At 53.2% G+C, this 18370-nt stretch overlaps 1 protein-coding gene across 1 annotated transcript in view; it reads left to right on the top strand.

Annotated features, from left to right (window-relative positions):
* TSPAN18 (tetraspanin 18) overlaps positions 6513–18370 on the top strand; it is a 206114-nt gene continuing 194256 nt past the window's right edge. The window contains exon 1 of the mRNA XM_021083155.1: positions 6513–6800. The gene's annotated coding sequence lies outside the window, so the exon portion shown is untranslated. The remainder of the gene's footprint in view (positions 6801–18370) is intronic.

Raw genomic sequence — 18370 nt, 5'->3', positions numbered from 1 at the left:
TCCACATGCTATAGGTGCAGCCAAAAAAGAAAAAGAAGAAAAAAAAGAAGATTTTTTTTTTTTTGGCTACACCTGCAGCATATGGAAATTCTTAGGCCAGGAATCAAATCTGAGCTGCAGCTGCACTCTGCACCACAGCTGCAGCAATGCCAGATTCTTAACTTCCTGTGCCACTGTGGGAACTCCAAAAGAATACAGATTTGAGAAGCAGGACCCAAACTCCACTCAGCTCTGAAGTCACCTTACAGGTAGATCTTGAATAAGTGGCCCCTGCTCGCCCTGGGCTTAATATCATTGTCTTTATCTGTAAAGTGAGAGGGCTGTTGCATGAGATGCGTCTTTAAAAAATTCTCTAATTGTGCTGATTATTTCCCATCAATCATACAAATGAAGGTAGGGACCTATTCTTACTCAGGTTTGGGTGTCCAGGTCTGCGAGGAGGTTCTGGGCCCACAAGTGCACCTTCATAATTGTTTATTGCTTGACTGAATTGTACCAGGGGACCCTGGGTTCCCAACTTATAATCTCAGCAGCTAAATACAGATGCTTGGAGTTCCTGTCCTGGCGCAGTGGTTAACGAATCCGACTAGGAACCATGAGGTTGCAGGTTCGGTCCCTGCCCTTGCTCAGTGGGTTAACGATCCGGCGTTGCCGTGAGCTGTGGTGTAGGTCGCAGACTGGGCTCGGATCCCGTGTTGCTGTGGCTCTGGCGTAGGCTGGTGGCTACAGCTCCAATTCGGCCCCTAGCCTGGGAACCTCCATATGCCGCAGGAGTGGCCCAAAGAAATGGCAAAAAGACCAAAAATAAATAAATACAGATGCTAAAGATGATTTTTTTTTTTTTTTTTTGGAATCCGAGTGCCAATAATATGAATTCATCAGGACAAAGCCTTCTGGTGAGGTTCCTTGGAAGGATATCAAGGTGCCTATTTATTTATTTGGCTTTTTAGGGCCACATCTGCTGCATATGGAAGTTCCCAGGCTAGGGGTCAAATCAGAGCTACAGCTGCCGGCCTACCTCACAGCCACAGCAACACAGGATCCGAGCCACATCTGCGACCTACACCACAGCTCATGGCAATGCCAGATCCTTAACCCACTGAGGGAGGCCAGGGATTAAACCCACATCTTCATGGATCCTAGTCAGGTTCATTAACGGCTGAGCCACGAAGGGAGCTCCCAGATAAAGATGATATTAAAAAAACAAAACTTAGATTCGTCCTGTGCTCTTTGCGTTTCAAAGCTCCTTTGCAGATGTCATCACCTTTAGTGTTTACAACTGCCCTGTGGGATAGATGTTATCAGCTCCCTTTGCAGAAGAGGAAGGAGGCTCAGAGAGGTTAGGCCACTTGGCCAAGGTCACACAGCCAGAAAGTTCAATGCCAGGATGGCCCCAGGCCTCGTGATCTCTCCCCTGCCCACCACTCTCTTCCTGTCTCATGAGCATATGGTCCTAAAGGCAGTGAAAAGAGAAAGGTCTGAAGCCCTGTTCTTTCTCTTCAGGCAACAGGTCTCTGAGCTTCCCTCTCTGCAAAGCCCACTTCCTAGCCATCCTTAAATTTTTGGCGGCTTAAGTGAGCTGGTGCTTTAACAGCCTTATCACAGTGCCTAGCATACAGCATCCATCCCTCATGGTAAAGATTCAGCGTCTAAAGCTCAGAGAGGGAAAGTAACGTGCCAAAGCCACACAGCTGGTAAGCAAAGGAGCCAGGCTTGGAACCTGGGTTTATCTAACCTCACCACCTGAGCGTCTACCCAAGTAAGCACCCCCAGGAATGGCAGCTCTTAGTACTGAATGATTTCCTATCAGTTTATAGAGAAAATGAAGGTGAATGATGAAGGTTCAGAAGCAGCCTCACCTGGCAGGACCTATTCCGGGGGAGCTGCCTTCTGGAAAGCTGGGCTGCAAAACACCCAGGGGAAGCTTGGCCCTGGGCCCCTCCCAGCAAAACCATCCAGAATCCACCTCTTTTCCTGCAGAGGGTGGGGGGAGGCAGGGCACTAGTCCCTTTCTTTGCAGCTCCCGGCCAGCGGCATTCCTGGGGGCGGAGGAGGGCCTTGGCAGGCAGGCCCTTGGGTCTGGTGCTGAAAACACTCTGAACGGCTGGCCAGTGTCTGTGGGTAGTTTGTTGGAGGGAGAAAAAGAGAGAAAGAGGAGGGGACCCTGTAACTGGTCCAGGCCCAGGAGGGTCAAAATCATATTCATCCAAGCCCCAAAGGACGTTCCTAGGATTTGCAAATGTATTTCTATGACAATCACAGCAAAGATAAACAAGTTCGATCACACTCAGTTGGTTGTACGTTTAATGAACTGTCATTTCTGGGGAAATGATTGCAAATTACATATAAAAAGAGAGACAATTCGGGGAAAAAATCAGAGAGGCAATGATTAAATATTTAACAGGGCAGACTGCCTTGGAAAAACTCGATTTTAAGGTTAAGATGCCTCCTGGGGAAAGGACCTCGCCTGGCAAGCATGTGCCCAACCATCCGTGCACACATTAGGCTCACCTTGATTGAGCATTTATTATACGCCAGGGCCTTTCCGCGAGACTCTCACAGCCACCCGATGGCAGAGGTGCCTTTATATTCCCGTCTAGACAGGCGTCAGCTCACTGAGCCTCCGAGAGTGTATGTGGGCAGCTCAAGGCAGCACAGTTAGGAGGTGGCATCTACTGTTCCCTGAGCACCAGCTCTGCCAGATGCCAGAGACCCAGAGGTGAACTCGGCAGGGCCTCAGTACTTGAGGGGCGGGACCACAGGCTAATCGGCCGTAAATTTATAAATGTTAGGAACAAAAGGTCAGCCCTTCTAGTGATTTCGAATTCCTTTGACGTGAAGGAGACTTTCTCCTTGAGATCTTATGTAAGACACTAGCGTACAGAACAGATGAAAAGGGAGCTGGCGTCTGGCTACACTGAGAAGCTGAGAGGGACGTTTCCTTCTCCCTTCCACGCTCCTAGGTACCCGGGAGCGGGAACTGCCAGCCTGATTTGAAATCCATGGAGCCCATCCAAACATCCCATTTTACAGATGGGGACACTGAGGCCCACAGAGGGTAGGGAATGGTCAGGTGGCCTGTCCACTTGGGCCTGTGACTGGTGGTGTGGGGCTCTCTGGTCTGCATTTGTGTCCCCAGGATGCCAGGGTGTGGCTGTGCCCCGCAGGCATCCCATGTCCAGGGACTCCCGCTGCTCAGCACTGACCACGCTCTGGCGGGTTGGACGCTTTCATGCCAGTTCATCACTTTTTTCCGGCTGACAGAAAAAAATGAAGTCCGAGAGCCCCTTAGAGGAGTGGGGAGTGCAGGTTTTTGGAAGAAACATTTCTACGAGAACCCCAAACACCAGGGGAGGAACAAGGGCCCTGGCCCTGGAGTCTGGAGGCCTCCATCAATGCCCGGGAGCTAGTCAGTGATTCTTCCTCAGTTTCCCCATCTTGAAAATGAGATGACTGGATGACAATGAATTCTCCACAAGATTCCTTCCAGGGTGGGCAGGTGGGGACTCTAGAACCTTCCAGGCCAGGCCCCTTCTGGGTTTATGACAACCTAGGCTCCAGTCGGCCAGCAGTGGCCTCAACCCAACCTTCACTCTCTCCTGGGGACGGCTGACTCGGGTCCATCCTCTCTTCCAACATTTGTCCCCCTTTCCAAGCCTCCCCCACCCCCCACCCCTAGTAAGGTGGGAGCCGTCTCCCTCTCTGTTTCGCAGCAAGCCACAACCTTGGTTCCTTTCTTGCTTTTATCAAAGGCTGCCAATAGGGATCCTAGAAGCCATTTGCCCTGGCTCCTCGTGGAGACACGGAGGCCAGACAAGGCAGGACGTCCCCAAGGCCAGCCTGTGAGAGGGAGGGAGGCCAGCTCGCTGCAGTCCGGATTGCCTTCTCTTGCCCAGGACTAAATTCTTAGGGTTCCTGACCCTTGCCAAAAAGGACTTTTTGCCTTATTCATTTATTTTCCTTTTTAGGGTCTCGCCTACGGCATAGGGAAGTTCCAGGCTAGGAGTCAAATCAGACGTGCAACTGCTGGCCTACACCCGAGTCAGAGCAACACCGATCCCTCACGCACTGAATGAGGCCAGGGATTTAAACCACATCTTCGTGGGTACTAGCTGGGTTCTTAACCCGCTGAGCCACAGCAGGAGCGCCTTACCTAATATATTTAAAATTGTGTTTCCCAATCGTGGGACATCAGAGAGCTTCAAGGAGGTTTAAGGCCCTTCATCCTGGGACCTTCCCCCACCCCGACCCCCCACCCTCACTCCCCCACCCCCGGGAGGAGGAGGATCGGGGGTGGGGGGTCCCTCTCCAGGTCTCTCTCAGCCCTTTTGATCACAACTTGGAGTCTCAGTTTATTGCTGCTGTGTCCTTAACACCTTTCTGTCCTCGTTAAGCTCCCTTTTCCAGAGAGAGTGGGGCCTCTGGCTCAACACCTTTCCCAGGCGGCAGCAGTAGCTCCTCGGAATTTTTTTTTTTTTTATTGTGGTTAAATATACATTGCTAGAATTTAATAACACTGTTTTATTTTCATGGTATTCATTTTTATGGTTACCTTCTATTTATAGTAACACGGTGCCAGTTTTCCATTTATGGTCGTGATATAACATTTCTTTGTCAAAACAAGTGAATCTAAGTTAAAAAAAAAAAAAGATAAAACAAACAAAAAACCCCAGAGTTGATTTAAAGAAAGCTATTAAGCAAATGGTTTTATCTGGCGTGCAGATAGGGCCAGATTTTCAACAGAGGCTGCAGAACGGCTGAGGTCTGGGAAACGCTGACTTGGAACTGAGCTGTCCTCCCAGCTGGGTGGCTGGACTGTCCAATTGACCTGCTCTGTCCTCATCTCCCTGGGGTCCCTTCTCCCACCTCCTCCTGCCTGCTCCTGCCAATCCCCTGGACCCTCAGAAACTCCGTCCATCCCTCCCAATGCCTCTGGCCTCCACCTCCCAGGCCCCCAGCACCCTGCCTGTGGCTTCATGATTTTTTTCCCTCCTTAAATTTACGTGGCGCCTTGCATCCAAAGAGGCCCACACAGAAGGCCTCTTCCAGCAGCATTCCAGAAACGCAGAGCCTGTGGGGCTTCTCGGCAAGAAGGGTCAGCCTCTTCCCCAATCCTGTTTTGGCAACTGAAGAAGCAAATATGGAACCTGAAGCCCTTTCAAGTTTTCTTTGTCCTTCTTCTACAGAAATTGCACGGATAGAGACACCCCCCCCGGGGGGGGGGGCAAGCACTGCTCCTGCTGGGTCCATTTAAAACCTGTGGATTCAGGGTTTTTTCTCCCAGTCACACTCTGTTAGTCCCACCTCAATTTACTCAGTGAAATGCTTGAAAGGACCAGACATCCTCGAAGTCTTAGAAGGATATCTCCTTTTCCGGGAATGTGGGCAAGGAAAGGTAGCCACTTCCTGCGCCTGCAAACGCTGCCCTGTGGCCTGACATCATGAGCATTCCTATCCAAGGCTGCAGTACTTTCAAATCCTATCAGTCATTCACTCCTTAGTGAGAATCAGTCGACCAAAGGAGCCTCCTGCAGAGCTTGTGTGTCTTTGAGTGTCCCGGCAGGCGGGCACCAGAACTGGAAGCTTCAGAGCTGGGACTCAGACAGTTGTTGTCCAGGGAACAGGAGTGGGCAACCCGAGCCCCTCTCCTCTGAGGGGCTAGCAAGCGCTTTCACTTGGGCTGTCTGCTTTGATCTGCTTACTTGTCCATTTTGTCTGGGGCGGGCGGATGGAATAGCTGCTTCACAGAATAGGTTCAGAGGTTAAATGGCTCGGTGAAGTCATGTGTCAGTGGCTGGGGAGGGGATGTGTGACTGAGGCCGAGGGACAGAGATGAAAAGATAAGGTCTGAGATGGAGACACAATCGGGTCATCTGCATCTGGCCTGAAGTTGGCACCCCCCCCCCAGCGCCCCCCACCTCCTGCTGCAAACCCCTTCAGCATCCTCTATTATCTGCGACAGTCCAAAGCAGCCCAGGGAGGGTGAATCCCGCTGGCTTTCAACAGGTACTTCCAGGGTAGCGGGAAGCCGAGGACCAAGGTCCAGATGGAGGATTATCCCCCCGCGGCCCCATAGTCCGGTTATGGAGGTGGGGGCAGCGTGGAAGTTCGCCTGGAATAAATGTTCCGATCTAGCCGGCCCCACTCCCCACTTCCCCACCGGATCCCCAGAACTGACCCGAAGCGAGGGCCAGGGAGCAGAGCGGGGAGGCGGACAGAGGAGAAGTTAGGGGAGAAAGGCAGAGGGTGGCTGGCCCCAGCGGCCCCCGGAGCGAGGCCTGGTGGCCGGACTGAAGGCGGAGACCGAGGCAGGGAGGGGGCGAGGGGCAGCGGGCCGGAGGAGACGTGCCTTCACGGCGGCCGCCACGGCAGCGGTGGCGGCGGCGACTGGAGAGGGAAGGGGAGGAGGTTTGGGGAGGGGAGGGAGCGCCGGGGGGGGGGGGAGGAGGGAGGGACGGAGCGGTGGCGGGGAGGTGGGGCCGGCGGACTGGCGGGCGGGCGGGCGGCTGCAGCTGCCGCCGGCGTCTCGGGGACTCCAGGCTGCAGGGCGGACGCAGCGCCGAGCGATCCACCGCGGAGCCGCGCGAGGCCGCCCGAGCCCAAGCCCCGGCCCCGGGCGAGCGCCGCCGCCTCCGCCTCGCGCCAGCGGGTCTCCGGACGCGCCGCCGCCGCCGCCGCCGCCACCGCCGGGAAGGCAGCTGGCGCCGAGCAAGTTGCGAGCGCGCCTCTCCTCCCAGGGAAAGTTTCCCCCGCGGCCGCCGAAGGGAGTTGGCGCGGGGTCTGGCCGCTGCCGCTGGAAGGTAGGAGCTCCGCACCTCCGTGACCTCCGTGCACCCGGCCGCCGCGCCCCCGGGGATTTGAGGACCCAAGCGCGCTCCCCCTGAGAGACTGTTGGGCGCGGTGGGGGTGGAGTGGGGGGACCCCAGGACGGTTCTGGGGAAAGCCGGGAACCAAGTTCTACTTCAGCTAGCTCGGGGAGGGGGCAGGAGAGACGTGCTCGCCCCCCCATTCCTGCCCCGAATCCGCCGAGGGCCAGGGGCTTCCCCCGGGACAGGTGCAGCGCCAGCCCAGCGCTCCCGGCGGGTGAATGGGGGGCGCCTGCAGAATGGCGGGGTGGCAGGTGTGATTACAGGGTTGGGGTCTCGGCGAGCGCTGCGTCCTGGGGTGGGGGGAAGCGTTGCCCCGCACCATGCCACTCTGGAAGGGGGCAGGCTGGGACTAGGGATTACAAAGGAGGATCCGGGCCGGAGGATCGCCGGGCCCAGCAGGAGCACTGAGAACCGGTCGCCTTCGGGGTCCCAGGAAGCGGGGCGGGGCGGGAGCGCCACGCTTTCCTCCGGGGCCCCCTTTACTCCGTACGCGGTGTGTGCGGTCTGGGGAAGCGGAGATTCCCTTGGGGGCTCGGCGGATCCGAAGCTCGAGCAAGTCCAGGTTTAGGGGGCGCCGTGGGAGTCCGCTTGCCGGGTTGGCAAGGGTGGGTTCGCGCCGGCCCTGGGTCCCGGCTGAATTGAGGTCAGTTGGATCCCGCCAGGGGGCGCCCTTCCCTGGCCCTTTCGGCCACAGGAAGACGAGCCCCGGTTCCTGAGAGACAAATACATCGAAATCCAGAACAGATAACCGCAGACTGCCCCTGTCCCCCCCGCGCCCCAACAGGCGCTGGGCCGGCCCTGAGCAGCAGCCACCCCCAGCCGGAATCGGGGAGAGGGTCCGAGTGGGAGGCTGGGACCCCCCAGTTATAACTGTGCTGTGTACTGGAAAGCTTGGCCGTCAGGAGTTGGTTTTTCTTGGGGGAGCTGGCAGGGTGTATGGGTGAATAAAAAAATTCACCCCCAGAAAAACAAAAAGGAAGGGAACTTAACGTCAACAGCGAATTGCTGTGGAGGAAGTGGATGGGAGAATGAACTTTTTGAGGTTTCTTTGGAGTCTGAAACCCAGCCTGCAGAATGTGCCTCTTTTGTAAAAGTCCTACCTTTGTTCCACGGATCTGGCCGGATCCCCTTCTCGTGTGGGTGGGAAGAGGGTCTTGGGCTGTGTCCCCTCCTCTGGGTTCAAAGAAACTGGGAAGCACAGGGCGGGGATGATGGGGGTCCCTTAAAGACTTTAGCAGTCCAGGCTCAAGTGATAAATAAATCTCTTAGTCAACAAGAGCCCCTCCTCCTGGGGTCTGGGGTCTGCAGGCCACATTCATCTGGTCACTTCATGGTGACTGGTGGAAACCTGCTACCGGTCCCATTGTGTGACCTCAGGGGCCCTGTGTGTTGAGTCTGTGCATCCATGCCGAAGCCTTGGGAAGCCAGGCTGCTGGCGTTTATGAAGAGCTTCATCTTGTCATGCATGGGGCTGTTCGACATTGAAGGGACACTGAAGGGACTGTGGCCTCATCTTTCTAACTCCTTCCCTCCTCCTTGCTGCACCCCAAGTGAGTCCAAATGTGCAAATCAAAGAACGCAGGCGGTGGCCTCATAGGGGCCAGTGGAAGTTTTCCTCTTTCTCTGGGCTGCAAACCTTCGCCCCTTAGGTTGCCCCCGCTTCCTCCCATGTCCCCCGAGTCCCCTGCAAAGGCGATGGAAACTGGGTGGCCCCTGAAAGAGAGTTGAGGTTCTTGCTTTCAGTGTAGCCCTCAGCTGTGTTTGTTGGATGCTCTAGGCCAAAAGTTGCCGTAAAAAAAGATCAGCATGCTTTTTATTTCGAATAGAATAGGACGAGTAGGGAGGAGACAGCGGAAAGGGTGGAGAACCCCTGTCTCTGGATTTGTCTTCAAGACATTCCACGGGGCCAGAAAACAAAAGGAGTTGTCTGGAGGGTTTTTTGGTTTTGTTTTTATTGAGATTTTCTTCTGAGGGAAGCCTGCCCCCAACCCCTGCCCTGGGAACCTGGGCGTGGGTGGGGTAGGGTGGGGTGAGGCCTGAGGGCTGGCATCTCTGCCCCCCACCCACACCCTACCTGCCCCGAAGAGAAGATGGAATTGAGACCCCGAGGCCTGCTGATGTTCTGTGGATTTGGAACTTCATGTGTGAACTCACACAGCTCGCAGGCAAATTCTGAGATCTCTGATGCAGCAATATTTCCAGTCTTGGGCACCCTGTCTGCTGGTCCTTCTGTCCCCCAATCCATTCAAAGGACAGGCCCTTGGGATATCTTTATCCAACCCAAGGCTGAAAGGGTGGTATTTCAGTGCAAGTTCCAGGCCACGTTCTAGTAGCATCGATTCAACTGGAGTTGGATTTAAGACACCTTGCATGGATCCTGGAAGTACCCCGTCTCCTTTAAAACCTGCCCTTGTCAGCCTGAAAACAGCTCCCTGAATTACTGAATGAGTTTTTAATGGTCTGGGGTGGGGTGGGGGTGGGGCTGGGTTGGAGGACTGGGTGCCAGGCGGGGACAGGTGTGTGTGTGTGGGGGGTCAAGGTAAGCGAGCATGGCAGGGGTTTGTGGGAGGGGTTGGGAAGGGAAGGAAACAGCAGATTTGTGATCCAGCTCTTTGGGGTTCTGAATGTGGTTCGAGGCGAGTCACTTTTCTTCTGGAACCTGCTTTCCCAGTCTGTAAACTGAGGGGGTCGGTCTGGGAGATTCTGGGGCCCTTGCAACTTAAAGTCAGGAAAGTAAGGTTTTAGGGCCCTAGGCAGCCCTGCTCTGCTTTCCGCCTCTCCTTGCTCTGCCCCAAGCAGCCCTTACACTGCACGTGGACCAGGCACCCACCCTCCGTCGGACCGAGAATGGAGGGTGGTGCGAGTGAGCTGTTCCTGCTGGGAGCCCCATTTCTGTCTCCAAACTTGCACCTCATCCTTTTTCTGGATGCCCATCTGGCCCTGGGAAGAGTAAACGGTGGTGGCTGGGCTGCCCCTTTAGGGACCCCTCTTTGCAAAGGGCTGCTCTTCTGGTCTATTTCACCAGCCATTGGGAAGGAAAAATCAGGAACATTTGTTCATGCTCAGCTGGGACACAGCAAAGGAGGCGGGGGCTTGGAAACCAGCACTTCGGTCCCCCGGAGCAGATGAGCAGTTGATGGGGTATTTTTGCAATCTGATGCCGTTCAGTAACCCGCCAGCCTGGGCTCCTCCTGCTGCACGGGCTGCCACCTTGGACCCGCATCAGCGCTCCGATGGAGTGTGAGTGTGTGTGTGTGTGTGTGTGTGTGTGTGTGCGCGTGCACGCACGTGCAGATTGTGAAACACTTATTAAAAAGAGGGGGAGAGGAAGATGAACCCCAGTGTTTGCATCTGGCAAAGCAGGTCTTTCATCTCAGCACTTGTTATCTTAAAGTCCAACCCTTGCCCCTTGTCTGCACCCAAGACTGCTGGTTTAATTAGTAATTAAACAACTCAGAGAGGACAGAAACATGTTCACTGGTCGTAAGTGTGTACACGTACTGATTGGCAAGAGGATGGAGTGGAAAGGTCACTGGACCCACTGGATCAGGAGAAGGACGCTTGTGTTCTAGCCCCGAGTCTGTGGCAAGTGGAGCTGTGAGACCTCGAATGAGTCACTGCCCCTCTCTGGGCCTCAGTTTCCCTCTTTCTTTAGACGCAGCCTTGTGAGGAAGCCGGGCTTCCTGGGTTTGAGTGTTGACTTTCTCCCACTTATTAACATGTAACCGTAGACCATTCACCTTCTGGTGCCTCAGTTTCCTGATCTGTAAAATGGGACTAATACCACTTCATCAGATCGTGATGAAATGGCAGTGCAATTAAACATGTGGAACACTTAGCACAGTGCCTGGCAGGTAGTAAATGCTCAACAAATAGTCGCTATTATCACTGTCATTATTATTATTACTGTTATTGTAAACTGGGAGCGATCAACTACCACCCTTTCCAGGTCTGGTATTCTGGGGCTCTGTGGGTGGGTCTGCTTTTGAGATGAAGACAAGGGCGAGTGAAACAAATTGCTTTCCTTGTTTTTGTTTTATTTCCCCCCCTCCCTTCCTTTCCCTGCCTCACAGAGGGACTCCTGAGTTAAAATCTTGCGAGTGTGCTCATGATAGCCCCATCCTTGTGGCAGGAAGCCCAGTGTGACGTCACTGAAAATATCCTGGTTTCTGGCACTTGAGGGATGATATTTCATCAGCTCGTGTTTGCCCATCCTTTCCTTTCCATCCTTTGTTTCCTACCCTTAACCATAGTACGAAGACCATATGTGTGGATAATGAGTTTAAGCTGATAAACAACTCGCAGATTCACCCAAATAAAAGGCCGTCCTCCTGCAAGACACTTTCGACTTTAACATAAATAATCTGGCTCCTTCGCTGCATTGCACTGTGTCTGGCTGGCCCTGCTTCCCTCTCTGGGTTCTGCCCCTTGGTCTGTGGCAGGTCTGCGGTCTGGGCTGTGTCAGCCAACCTGGCTGGGCAGCCTCAGGCTGCACCTCCAGCGAGGCCGGTGCTCTGGGCCAGTGACAGACGATTTGGGGAGTGCTCCCCATTGGCTGGGAGCCAGACCACGCCTGTCACCTCCGCTCAGACATTATCCCCATGTTCCAGATTAGGAAGTAGGGCTCAGAAAAATCAAGAAGGTGACGGGTGGGACTGCAGTTTGATTCTAGGTTCATCTGATTCTCCAGCCTGGGCTCAAATCCAGTCTGTGATATTTCCTCTCCTATCAAAACACCCTATGAGCCCAAAGCCCTAGGAAAAACTTCCCTAAGATGCCATCAGGCCCCTTCCTCCCTGCCTTTGCTCATCTTCCAGGTGCAGAGTGCCTTATGAGATTCTCTTTTTCCATCCTGCATTGATTACTCACCCATCCTGGGGACACTGAGGGGTAGGAGATTTTGGGGACAGGGTTGCTTACGGGAAGGGAATGATTTTATTAGGCAACAAAAGGTTGTAATTAAACAAGGATGCATGTTGGAATCACAGATGTGAACTTGCATCCTGATTCTGCCATGTATTGTTCCTTTATTTGTAAAAAGCAGAATAATTACAACAATAACATTGTTAAGTAACACCAGTAGCCACAGCAGGCAACCCCAGACTCTCAGTGGCTCTCAGATCCATCAGTATGGATCTCTGCTCCACACAGTAACTCAGGGACCCAGGCGAATGGTGACGCTTCCATCTTTGTAGCTGTATCTCCTGGATGATGTGATATCCATGGTTACTGCAGGGGGGAGGGAGAGAAAGATGGAAAAGGTGCACTAATGCTCGACTGCCTCAGCCAGGAGGTGACGCACATCACCTCAGCTCTAGTACCTTGGTTGGAACTGTCACATGGCCCCAAACCAGCTGCGAGGGAGGCCGGATGTTTGCTGAGCATTAACACCCTGCCTTTATATTTCCCGGATAGAGTACTTTGAGGATTAATTGAGATGATGCATTTAAAGCTTCTGGCTTAGACCTGGCACAAAGTCAGTCCTTAACTCATGGAAAGTTACTTTCCTTAATGATCCCCGACGTGCACTGATTGCACTTTAGAGATTACAGGCTGTGTACATGGCAATGATCTCTGGACAGACCATAAAGTGCCTATAGTACACTGGAAGGAGGTGAGCTCAGAGAGGCCAAGGGACTGGCAAGTGAGCGCACAGCAAGGGCACGAAACCAGGTGCTTGACCTTCAGCCAAGGGCTCCCTTGGCTTCCTCTGCTTTACTGAAATGTACTGCTCTGGGAACATCTTCCAGAACCCTCCAGAACCTATTTCTGGTCCTATCTCCTTGACCTATATCCTAATGGGGTGAACCTTCCATATTCATCCTGGGTGTGCGTATGGGCAGGGGAGAGGGCAGAGGAGGGGGAGCAGGCTGGGCTGAGGCTGCAGGAACTATCTGGAAGCTGGAGAAGCAGTGTAGGGGCATGAGAAGCCTTAGATTTAGATATTCAGAGTGAAAGCCATAGGAATTTGGGCCCCACATTCACTGCTTTGGGAACTGCTGTGCATTCAGGCATTGAGGTGCCTTCAAATGACTCAGAAGAGTACCTGGTGTTTTCTGTCCCACCTCTGTAGTCCCTGCTGGCCCCTCTCGCTCCTTGTGGGATTGGGCAGGTAAAGAGAGGGGAGCTGATGAGGCTTTTCCAGCCCTGTTTTCCGAGATAGTCAGATGGTCAGACCCAGGTTTGAATCCTGCCTCCTCTACTTAGCACTCCATGGGCGCTCTGGCCTCAGTTTTCTCCTCTGTAAAATGGGAACAACGAGGAAAGCTATAACGCTGATCAAGTGCCCAGCAAGTGGTAGGTGTCAATGTGTTTGCACATCTCTCCCCGCCTACTTGAGTAAGAAGGCAGAGATTGCTTGGCAAGCGGCCAGCACCTGAGGCCAATACTCCGTCGCTCGGGGGTGGGGTGGGGTGGGGAGGCTCTGGGTCCCCATCCTGGGTGGCCTTGGGCTGGGCTCTCATGATGAACTAATACTAATATGGCTTCCATGTGAAATGGGAGAGGAATCTGGAGCCCTGGCCCTGGGATGCAGTCCCATCTTTTCATGTCTCATTACCACTGTGGGCTTGGGGCCTGGGGGCGCTGCTGAGAGCGCCCCCCCCCACCTCCTGTGTTGCTGGGACAGATTGCAGTGCTCTCAACCTCCTGGGGAGCAGCCCGCCACCACCTGGCGCCTGACATTTGTGGCGAGCCCAGGGTACTCATCTCGTCTGAGATTTTAGCCCCCAGGGGAATGAGGGGCTTCCAGGAAAAATACAGACACCCCTGGAATAATGGGGATTAACTGTCCCCCCATAAGACCCCACAGGGATAGCTGGCAGTCTGGACACTGGGGCTGAGGGGGCTTTGAGAGAGTTTGGTTCCCCAAGATGGGGTTCTGAGGGGGCCCACGGCCGCCCTGGGCATAGTGGACACTTTTCCTGGGGCACCGAAGAGAGTGGCCTTCCAGTGCAGCTGCCCACTAGGGAGGCATGCCGGCTCCTGGCTTTTCCAGGAAGCACTGATGGAACGCACTGATGGAACTGGGCTGCGTTAGGCCTATGAGTTGGGCACCATAGGGTCCCTCAAACACATCTCATTCGCTGCTGCCCCCTGACCTCAGCTTCTGCAGGCCCCCCCCCCCACAAGCCAGGGAGCTGAGCTTTGGATCCGCTCAAGGGCCCCCTAGGGTGGTGAACCGGTTTCCTAGGGCTGCAGCAACAAGTACCATTGACTGAGGGCTTCAAACAGCAGACATCCATCCTCTCACAGGTCTGGAGGCTGAAAGTCCAAATTCAAGGTGTCGGCAGGGCTCCAGGGGAGGGTCCTTCCTTGCTCTTTCTTTGCTCCTAAAAGCTTCCTTTCCTTAATGAGCCCTCGTGCGCACCGATGGCTCTTTAGGGGTTACAGCCCATGTACATGGCAGTGATCTCGGGACAGATCGGGTAGTGCTTACAGTACTGGGGGGAGCTGAGCTCAGAGAGGCCAAGGGGCTGGCAGGTGAGCGCACAGCAAGGGCACTTAGCCAGGCCCTTGACCTTCAGCCCAGGGCTCCCGCGGCTCCCGTGGCTGTTGGCAATCCCTGCTGTTCCTTGGCTGTCTCTTCCTCGGTCATCACAAGGTGCTCTTCCTCGCTCTGTCGGCTTCCTTCTCATGAAGACACCAGTCATGGTGGATTAGAGCCTGATGACTTCATTGGACCTGGATGATGTCTGCAGAGACCCTGTTGCCGGATAAGTGCACGTCCACATGTATCATGGGTTCGGATGTCAACATAGCTTTGGAGGGCACGCAATTCAGATCCTAACTGGGTGGGTCCTGTTATCGCTCCCTTGTACCACCAGCAAAACCAGCCCGAGAGGCCAAGTCATTTGCTCAAGGCCATACAACCATACACCTAATGAGTAACTGGTACATTAATCTCTGCTCATTTCAGTTTTCTTATCAATCAAATGGGGATTTATGCCCGTCTCGTGACCTAGTTATGAGCATCACATGAAACGTCTGCATCCAGCACACTTTGTCCACAGCTGACATTTATCAGATGCTGTCTTCTCTATTTGCGCCCTCCCAACAGCCCCGGAAGGGTGCTAGGTGTTCCGTATGTGGTTAAGACACATCGCTGCGTGTGAATTGTAACCAATTGCAGGCAGATGTTTTTGTAGAAATACTGATTTGAAATGACTGCCCGAAAGTTTTTTCCAACGTTTCTTTCTGAAGTTGGCGGCCCTCGCCCTCTCCTCTCAGACTGAGAATATCTGGTCCAGATGAATGGTTCTAGCAAACCTTTAGCCCTGGAACCACTGTGACGTTTGCAAGGTGGGTTCAGGAGGACATGTTGTCCTCCCTGGGGACAACATCTGGGCTTCTCTGCATGGGGAGGGGGCTTAGGAGGGAAAAGCACAAGGCTCTCTGCTTCAGGGCCCATCCCAGAGAGGCCCGGGGAGGTTTGGAGGCTCAGCCGTGGAGGCCAGGGGTTCAGATGCACAGCCTCACCCCCATGCCCTGAAAGCAGAATGGGCCACACGCCATCCATAAAGGCTCAGGTTCAAGTCCCAGTTCAGCCACAGTCCATGGCCTTGGTTTAGCCTTTGACAAAATACTTAACTTCTCTATCCTACCATTTTACTTCATGAGGTTTTGGGTTTTTTTTAACATTTTTTTAATAATAGTTGATACACAATGTTCTGTCAGTTTCTGCAGCTCAGCAAAGCGGTTCTGTTGTATATACATTCTTTTTCTCATATTATCTTCCATCATGCTCCATCACAAGTGATTAGATGTAATTCCCTGTGCTGTACAGCAGGATCTCGTCCCTTATCCACTCCAAGTGCAATAGTCTGCATCTAGTAACCCCAAACTCCCAGTCCATCCCCTCCCTCCCCCTTGGCAACCACACGTCTGTTCTCCATGTCCGTGAGTTTGTTTCTGTTCTGTAGATGGGTTCATTTGTGCCGTATATTAGATTCCAGATCTAAGGGATAGCATACGGTATTTGTCTTTCTCTTTCTGACTGACTTCACTTAGTATGAGAATCTCTAGTCGCATCCATATTGCTGCAAATGGCATTATTTTGGTTTTTTTTTTATGGCTGAGTAGTATTCCACTGTGTATATGTCCCACATCTTCTTAATCCATTTATCCGTTGATGGACATTTAGGTTGTTTCCCTGTCTTGGCTATTGTGAATAGTGCCACAATAAGATTGTTTTTTAAATTGAGGAGTAATTGCATAAAACATATTCATTTAGGGTATACAACATAATTATTCAATATTTGTGTATTTTGCAAAATGATCACCTTCAAAATGTTTTATGAAGGTAAAATAAGATTAAAATGCCTAAATGTGTCTTTGAGGCTTGAGTGTGGCACTTCAAAAGTCATCCATGAATGTTAGAGTTATTCTAATTATTTTATTTATGATTTGTTTCCTTCAATGGAATGAGGGCTGAGGCCTGCCTGGCTCGTTCTCCCTGGAGCCTGCCGTGTGCAGCTTAGCCCCTGGGGTCGAATAGATGTTCATAGGTGTTCAGACATGCTGAACGAATGAGTGAATGAGTGAGTGAGTGAATGAATGAATGAATGCTTAGTCACAGCTTCTTTGGGATCACACCCTTCTTTGCTATGCACCATGGCCTCTACCCCAAGCCCCCTTATGTGAGGACACGAGGGATAGCTTGAGGACAAACCCGGTGAGGAGCCAGAGGGTGGCAGGACAAACTCATGAAGGGCCCTTGCATCCAGGGGCAGGGGCAGGGAAGGCCTCCCCATGGCAGTAGGTACAAGTTGAAGCTTGGGAGAGGAGGACGAGCTGGGAAAGAGGAGCCTGGAGAGTTGTGGTCACCAGGACTCAGGCTGTGGTGGCCCCATGGGGAGAGTCAAGTCCTTGGTGTCAGGTGTCCCCACGACTTACGGGGGAACAGACGGCCACGGCCAGCAGAGACACTCGCCCACCCTGGGTTTATTCCCGAACAGACGTACCTCACTCGAGGCGGCCGGCCGGATCTCTGAAAGTGCCAGCTGGATCGGAGGATCCTCGTCCCATTTACAGACAGATTAACTCTCAGATTCCCCTCCCTCCTGACTGCCTGAAACCTAAAATTCAATTTACGGAGGTTCGACTTACACTTTTTAGGGAAAACATCTGTTGTGTAATGTGGCCATGCTGGCCACCTCGCTCTCACAAACCCTTCAGTAAATTCTCGCTTGTGTTCCAAAGGCCTTCTGGCAGCCTCTGCCCCCCCCCGCCCCCCAGCCCTGCCTCCCTCTGCTCCAGCTCCACCCCCGCCCCCCACCTGCTTCCTTCTCTTGCTCCCACCCATCTAGGACGGTCCTGCACGCGCTCTCCTGCAGTGCTTTCCCTCCTTCTTCAGCTACCCATACCCAATTCCTCCTCCTCCTCCTCTCGAGTCCATCACCTCCTCCCGGAAGCCCTCCTTGACTCCCAGGTGGGCCAGATTTCCCAGCTATGAGCTCTGATTGCTCCACCATCCCCTCCTTCATGGGAGTGTGTCACCATTGGCCCATTGTTGACTTCTCTGTGTGATTATTTAATGCCCGTGTCTCCCCCACTCCAGTGTAAGCCCTGGAGGGCAGGGGCTTATCCCAGGCACCTGGCAGCTGCTCCCAAGATGCTGCCCTCCATTTCTCCCTCTGCAGATCCGTCATTCTCAGGGTGTTTTGGGTAATGAGTGCTGCTAACATGTCCTCATCCCTTCCTGGGTGCCAGGCTCTTTGGGGTCTGATCTCATCAGACAGAATGGTTTACAGCCCCAGCTTTACCACTCCCCAACTCTGCAGCCTTGGGCAAGTTACTCACCCTCTCTGTTCACCCATTTCTCGTCCATAAAATAGGACTAAAAATAATATCTACTTTCTTAGGTTGTTCTGAGGATTAAATAAGTTAATTCTTGTCAAGTTTAATTTCTCATAGTTTTGGAGCCTAGAAGTTCACAATCAAGGTGCCAGCAGGTTCGGTTCTTTCCGGGGTCTCTCACCTTGGCTTGCAGAAGGCTGCCTTCTCATTGTGTCCTCACAGGGCCTTTCCACTGTGCACGTGGTACCTCTGTCGTCCCCTGGGGGGTCCAGATATCTTCTTATAAGGACATTAGTCAGATTGGATCAATTTAATGTAATCTTATCTCTTTAAAGACCCAAGCCCACTCTCAAGCATCACACGATCTGTTCCCTGACTCTGCTCCTCTGTGAGACACCAGGATCTTCCCTGTTGGAGCCAGTTCAGGTTTTTGTGGTTTTTTTTTTGTTTTGTTTCTTTTTTTTTGCTTTTTAGGACTGCACCCACAGCATATAGAGGTTCCCAGGCTAGGGGTCAAATGGGAGCTGCAGCTGCTGGCCTACACCACAGCCAAGCAATGCGGATCCAAGCCATGTCTGTGACCTACACCACAGCTTACGGCAAGGCCGGATCCTTAACCCACTGAACAGGGACAAGGATTGAACCCGTGTCCTCATGGATACTAATGAGGTTTGTTACTGCTGAGCCCCAGTGGGACCTCTCCC

The sequence above is a fragment of the Sus scrofa genome, chromosome 2, assembly GCF_000003025.6.
Source record: "Sus scrofa isolate TJ Tabasco breed Duroc chromosome 2, Sscrofa11.1, whole genome shotgun sequence".
Taxonomy (NCBI): Eukaryota; Metazoa; Chordata; class Mammalia; order Artiodactyla; family Suidae; genus Sus; species Sus scrofa.
Note: the sequence above shows the minus strand (reverse complement) of the source record. Positions and strands in the feature narration are given on the sequence as shown.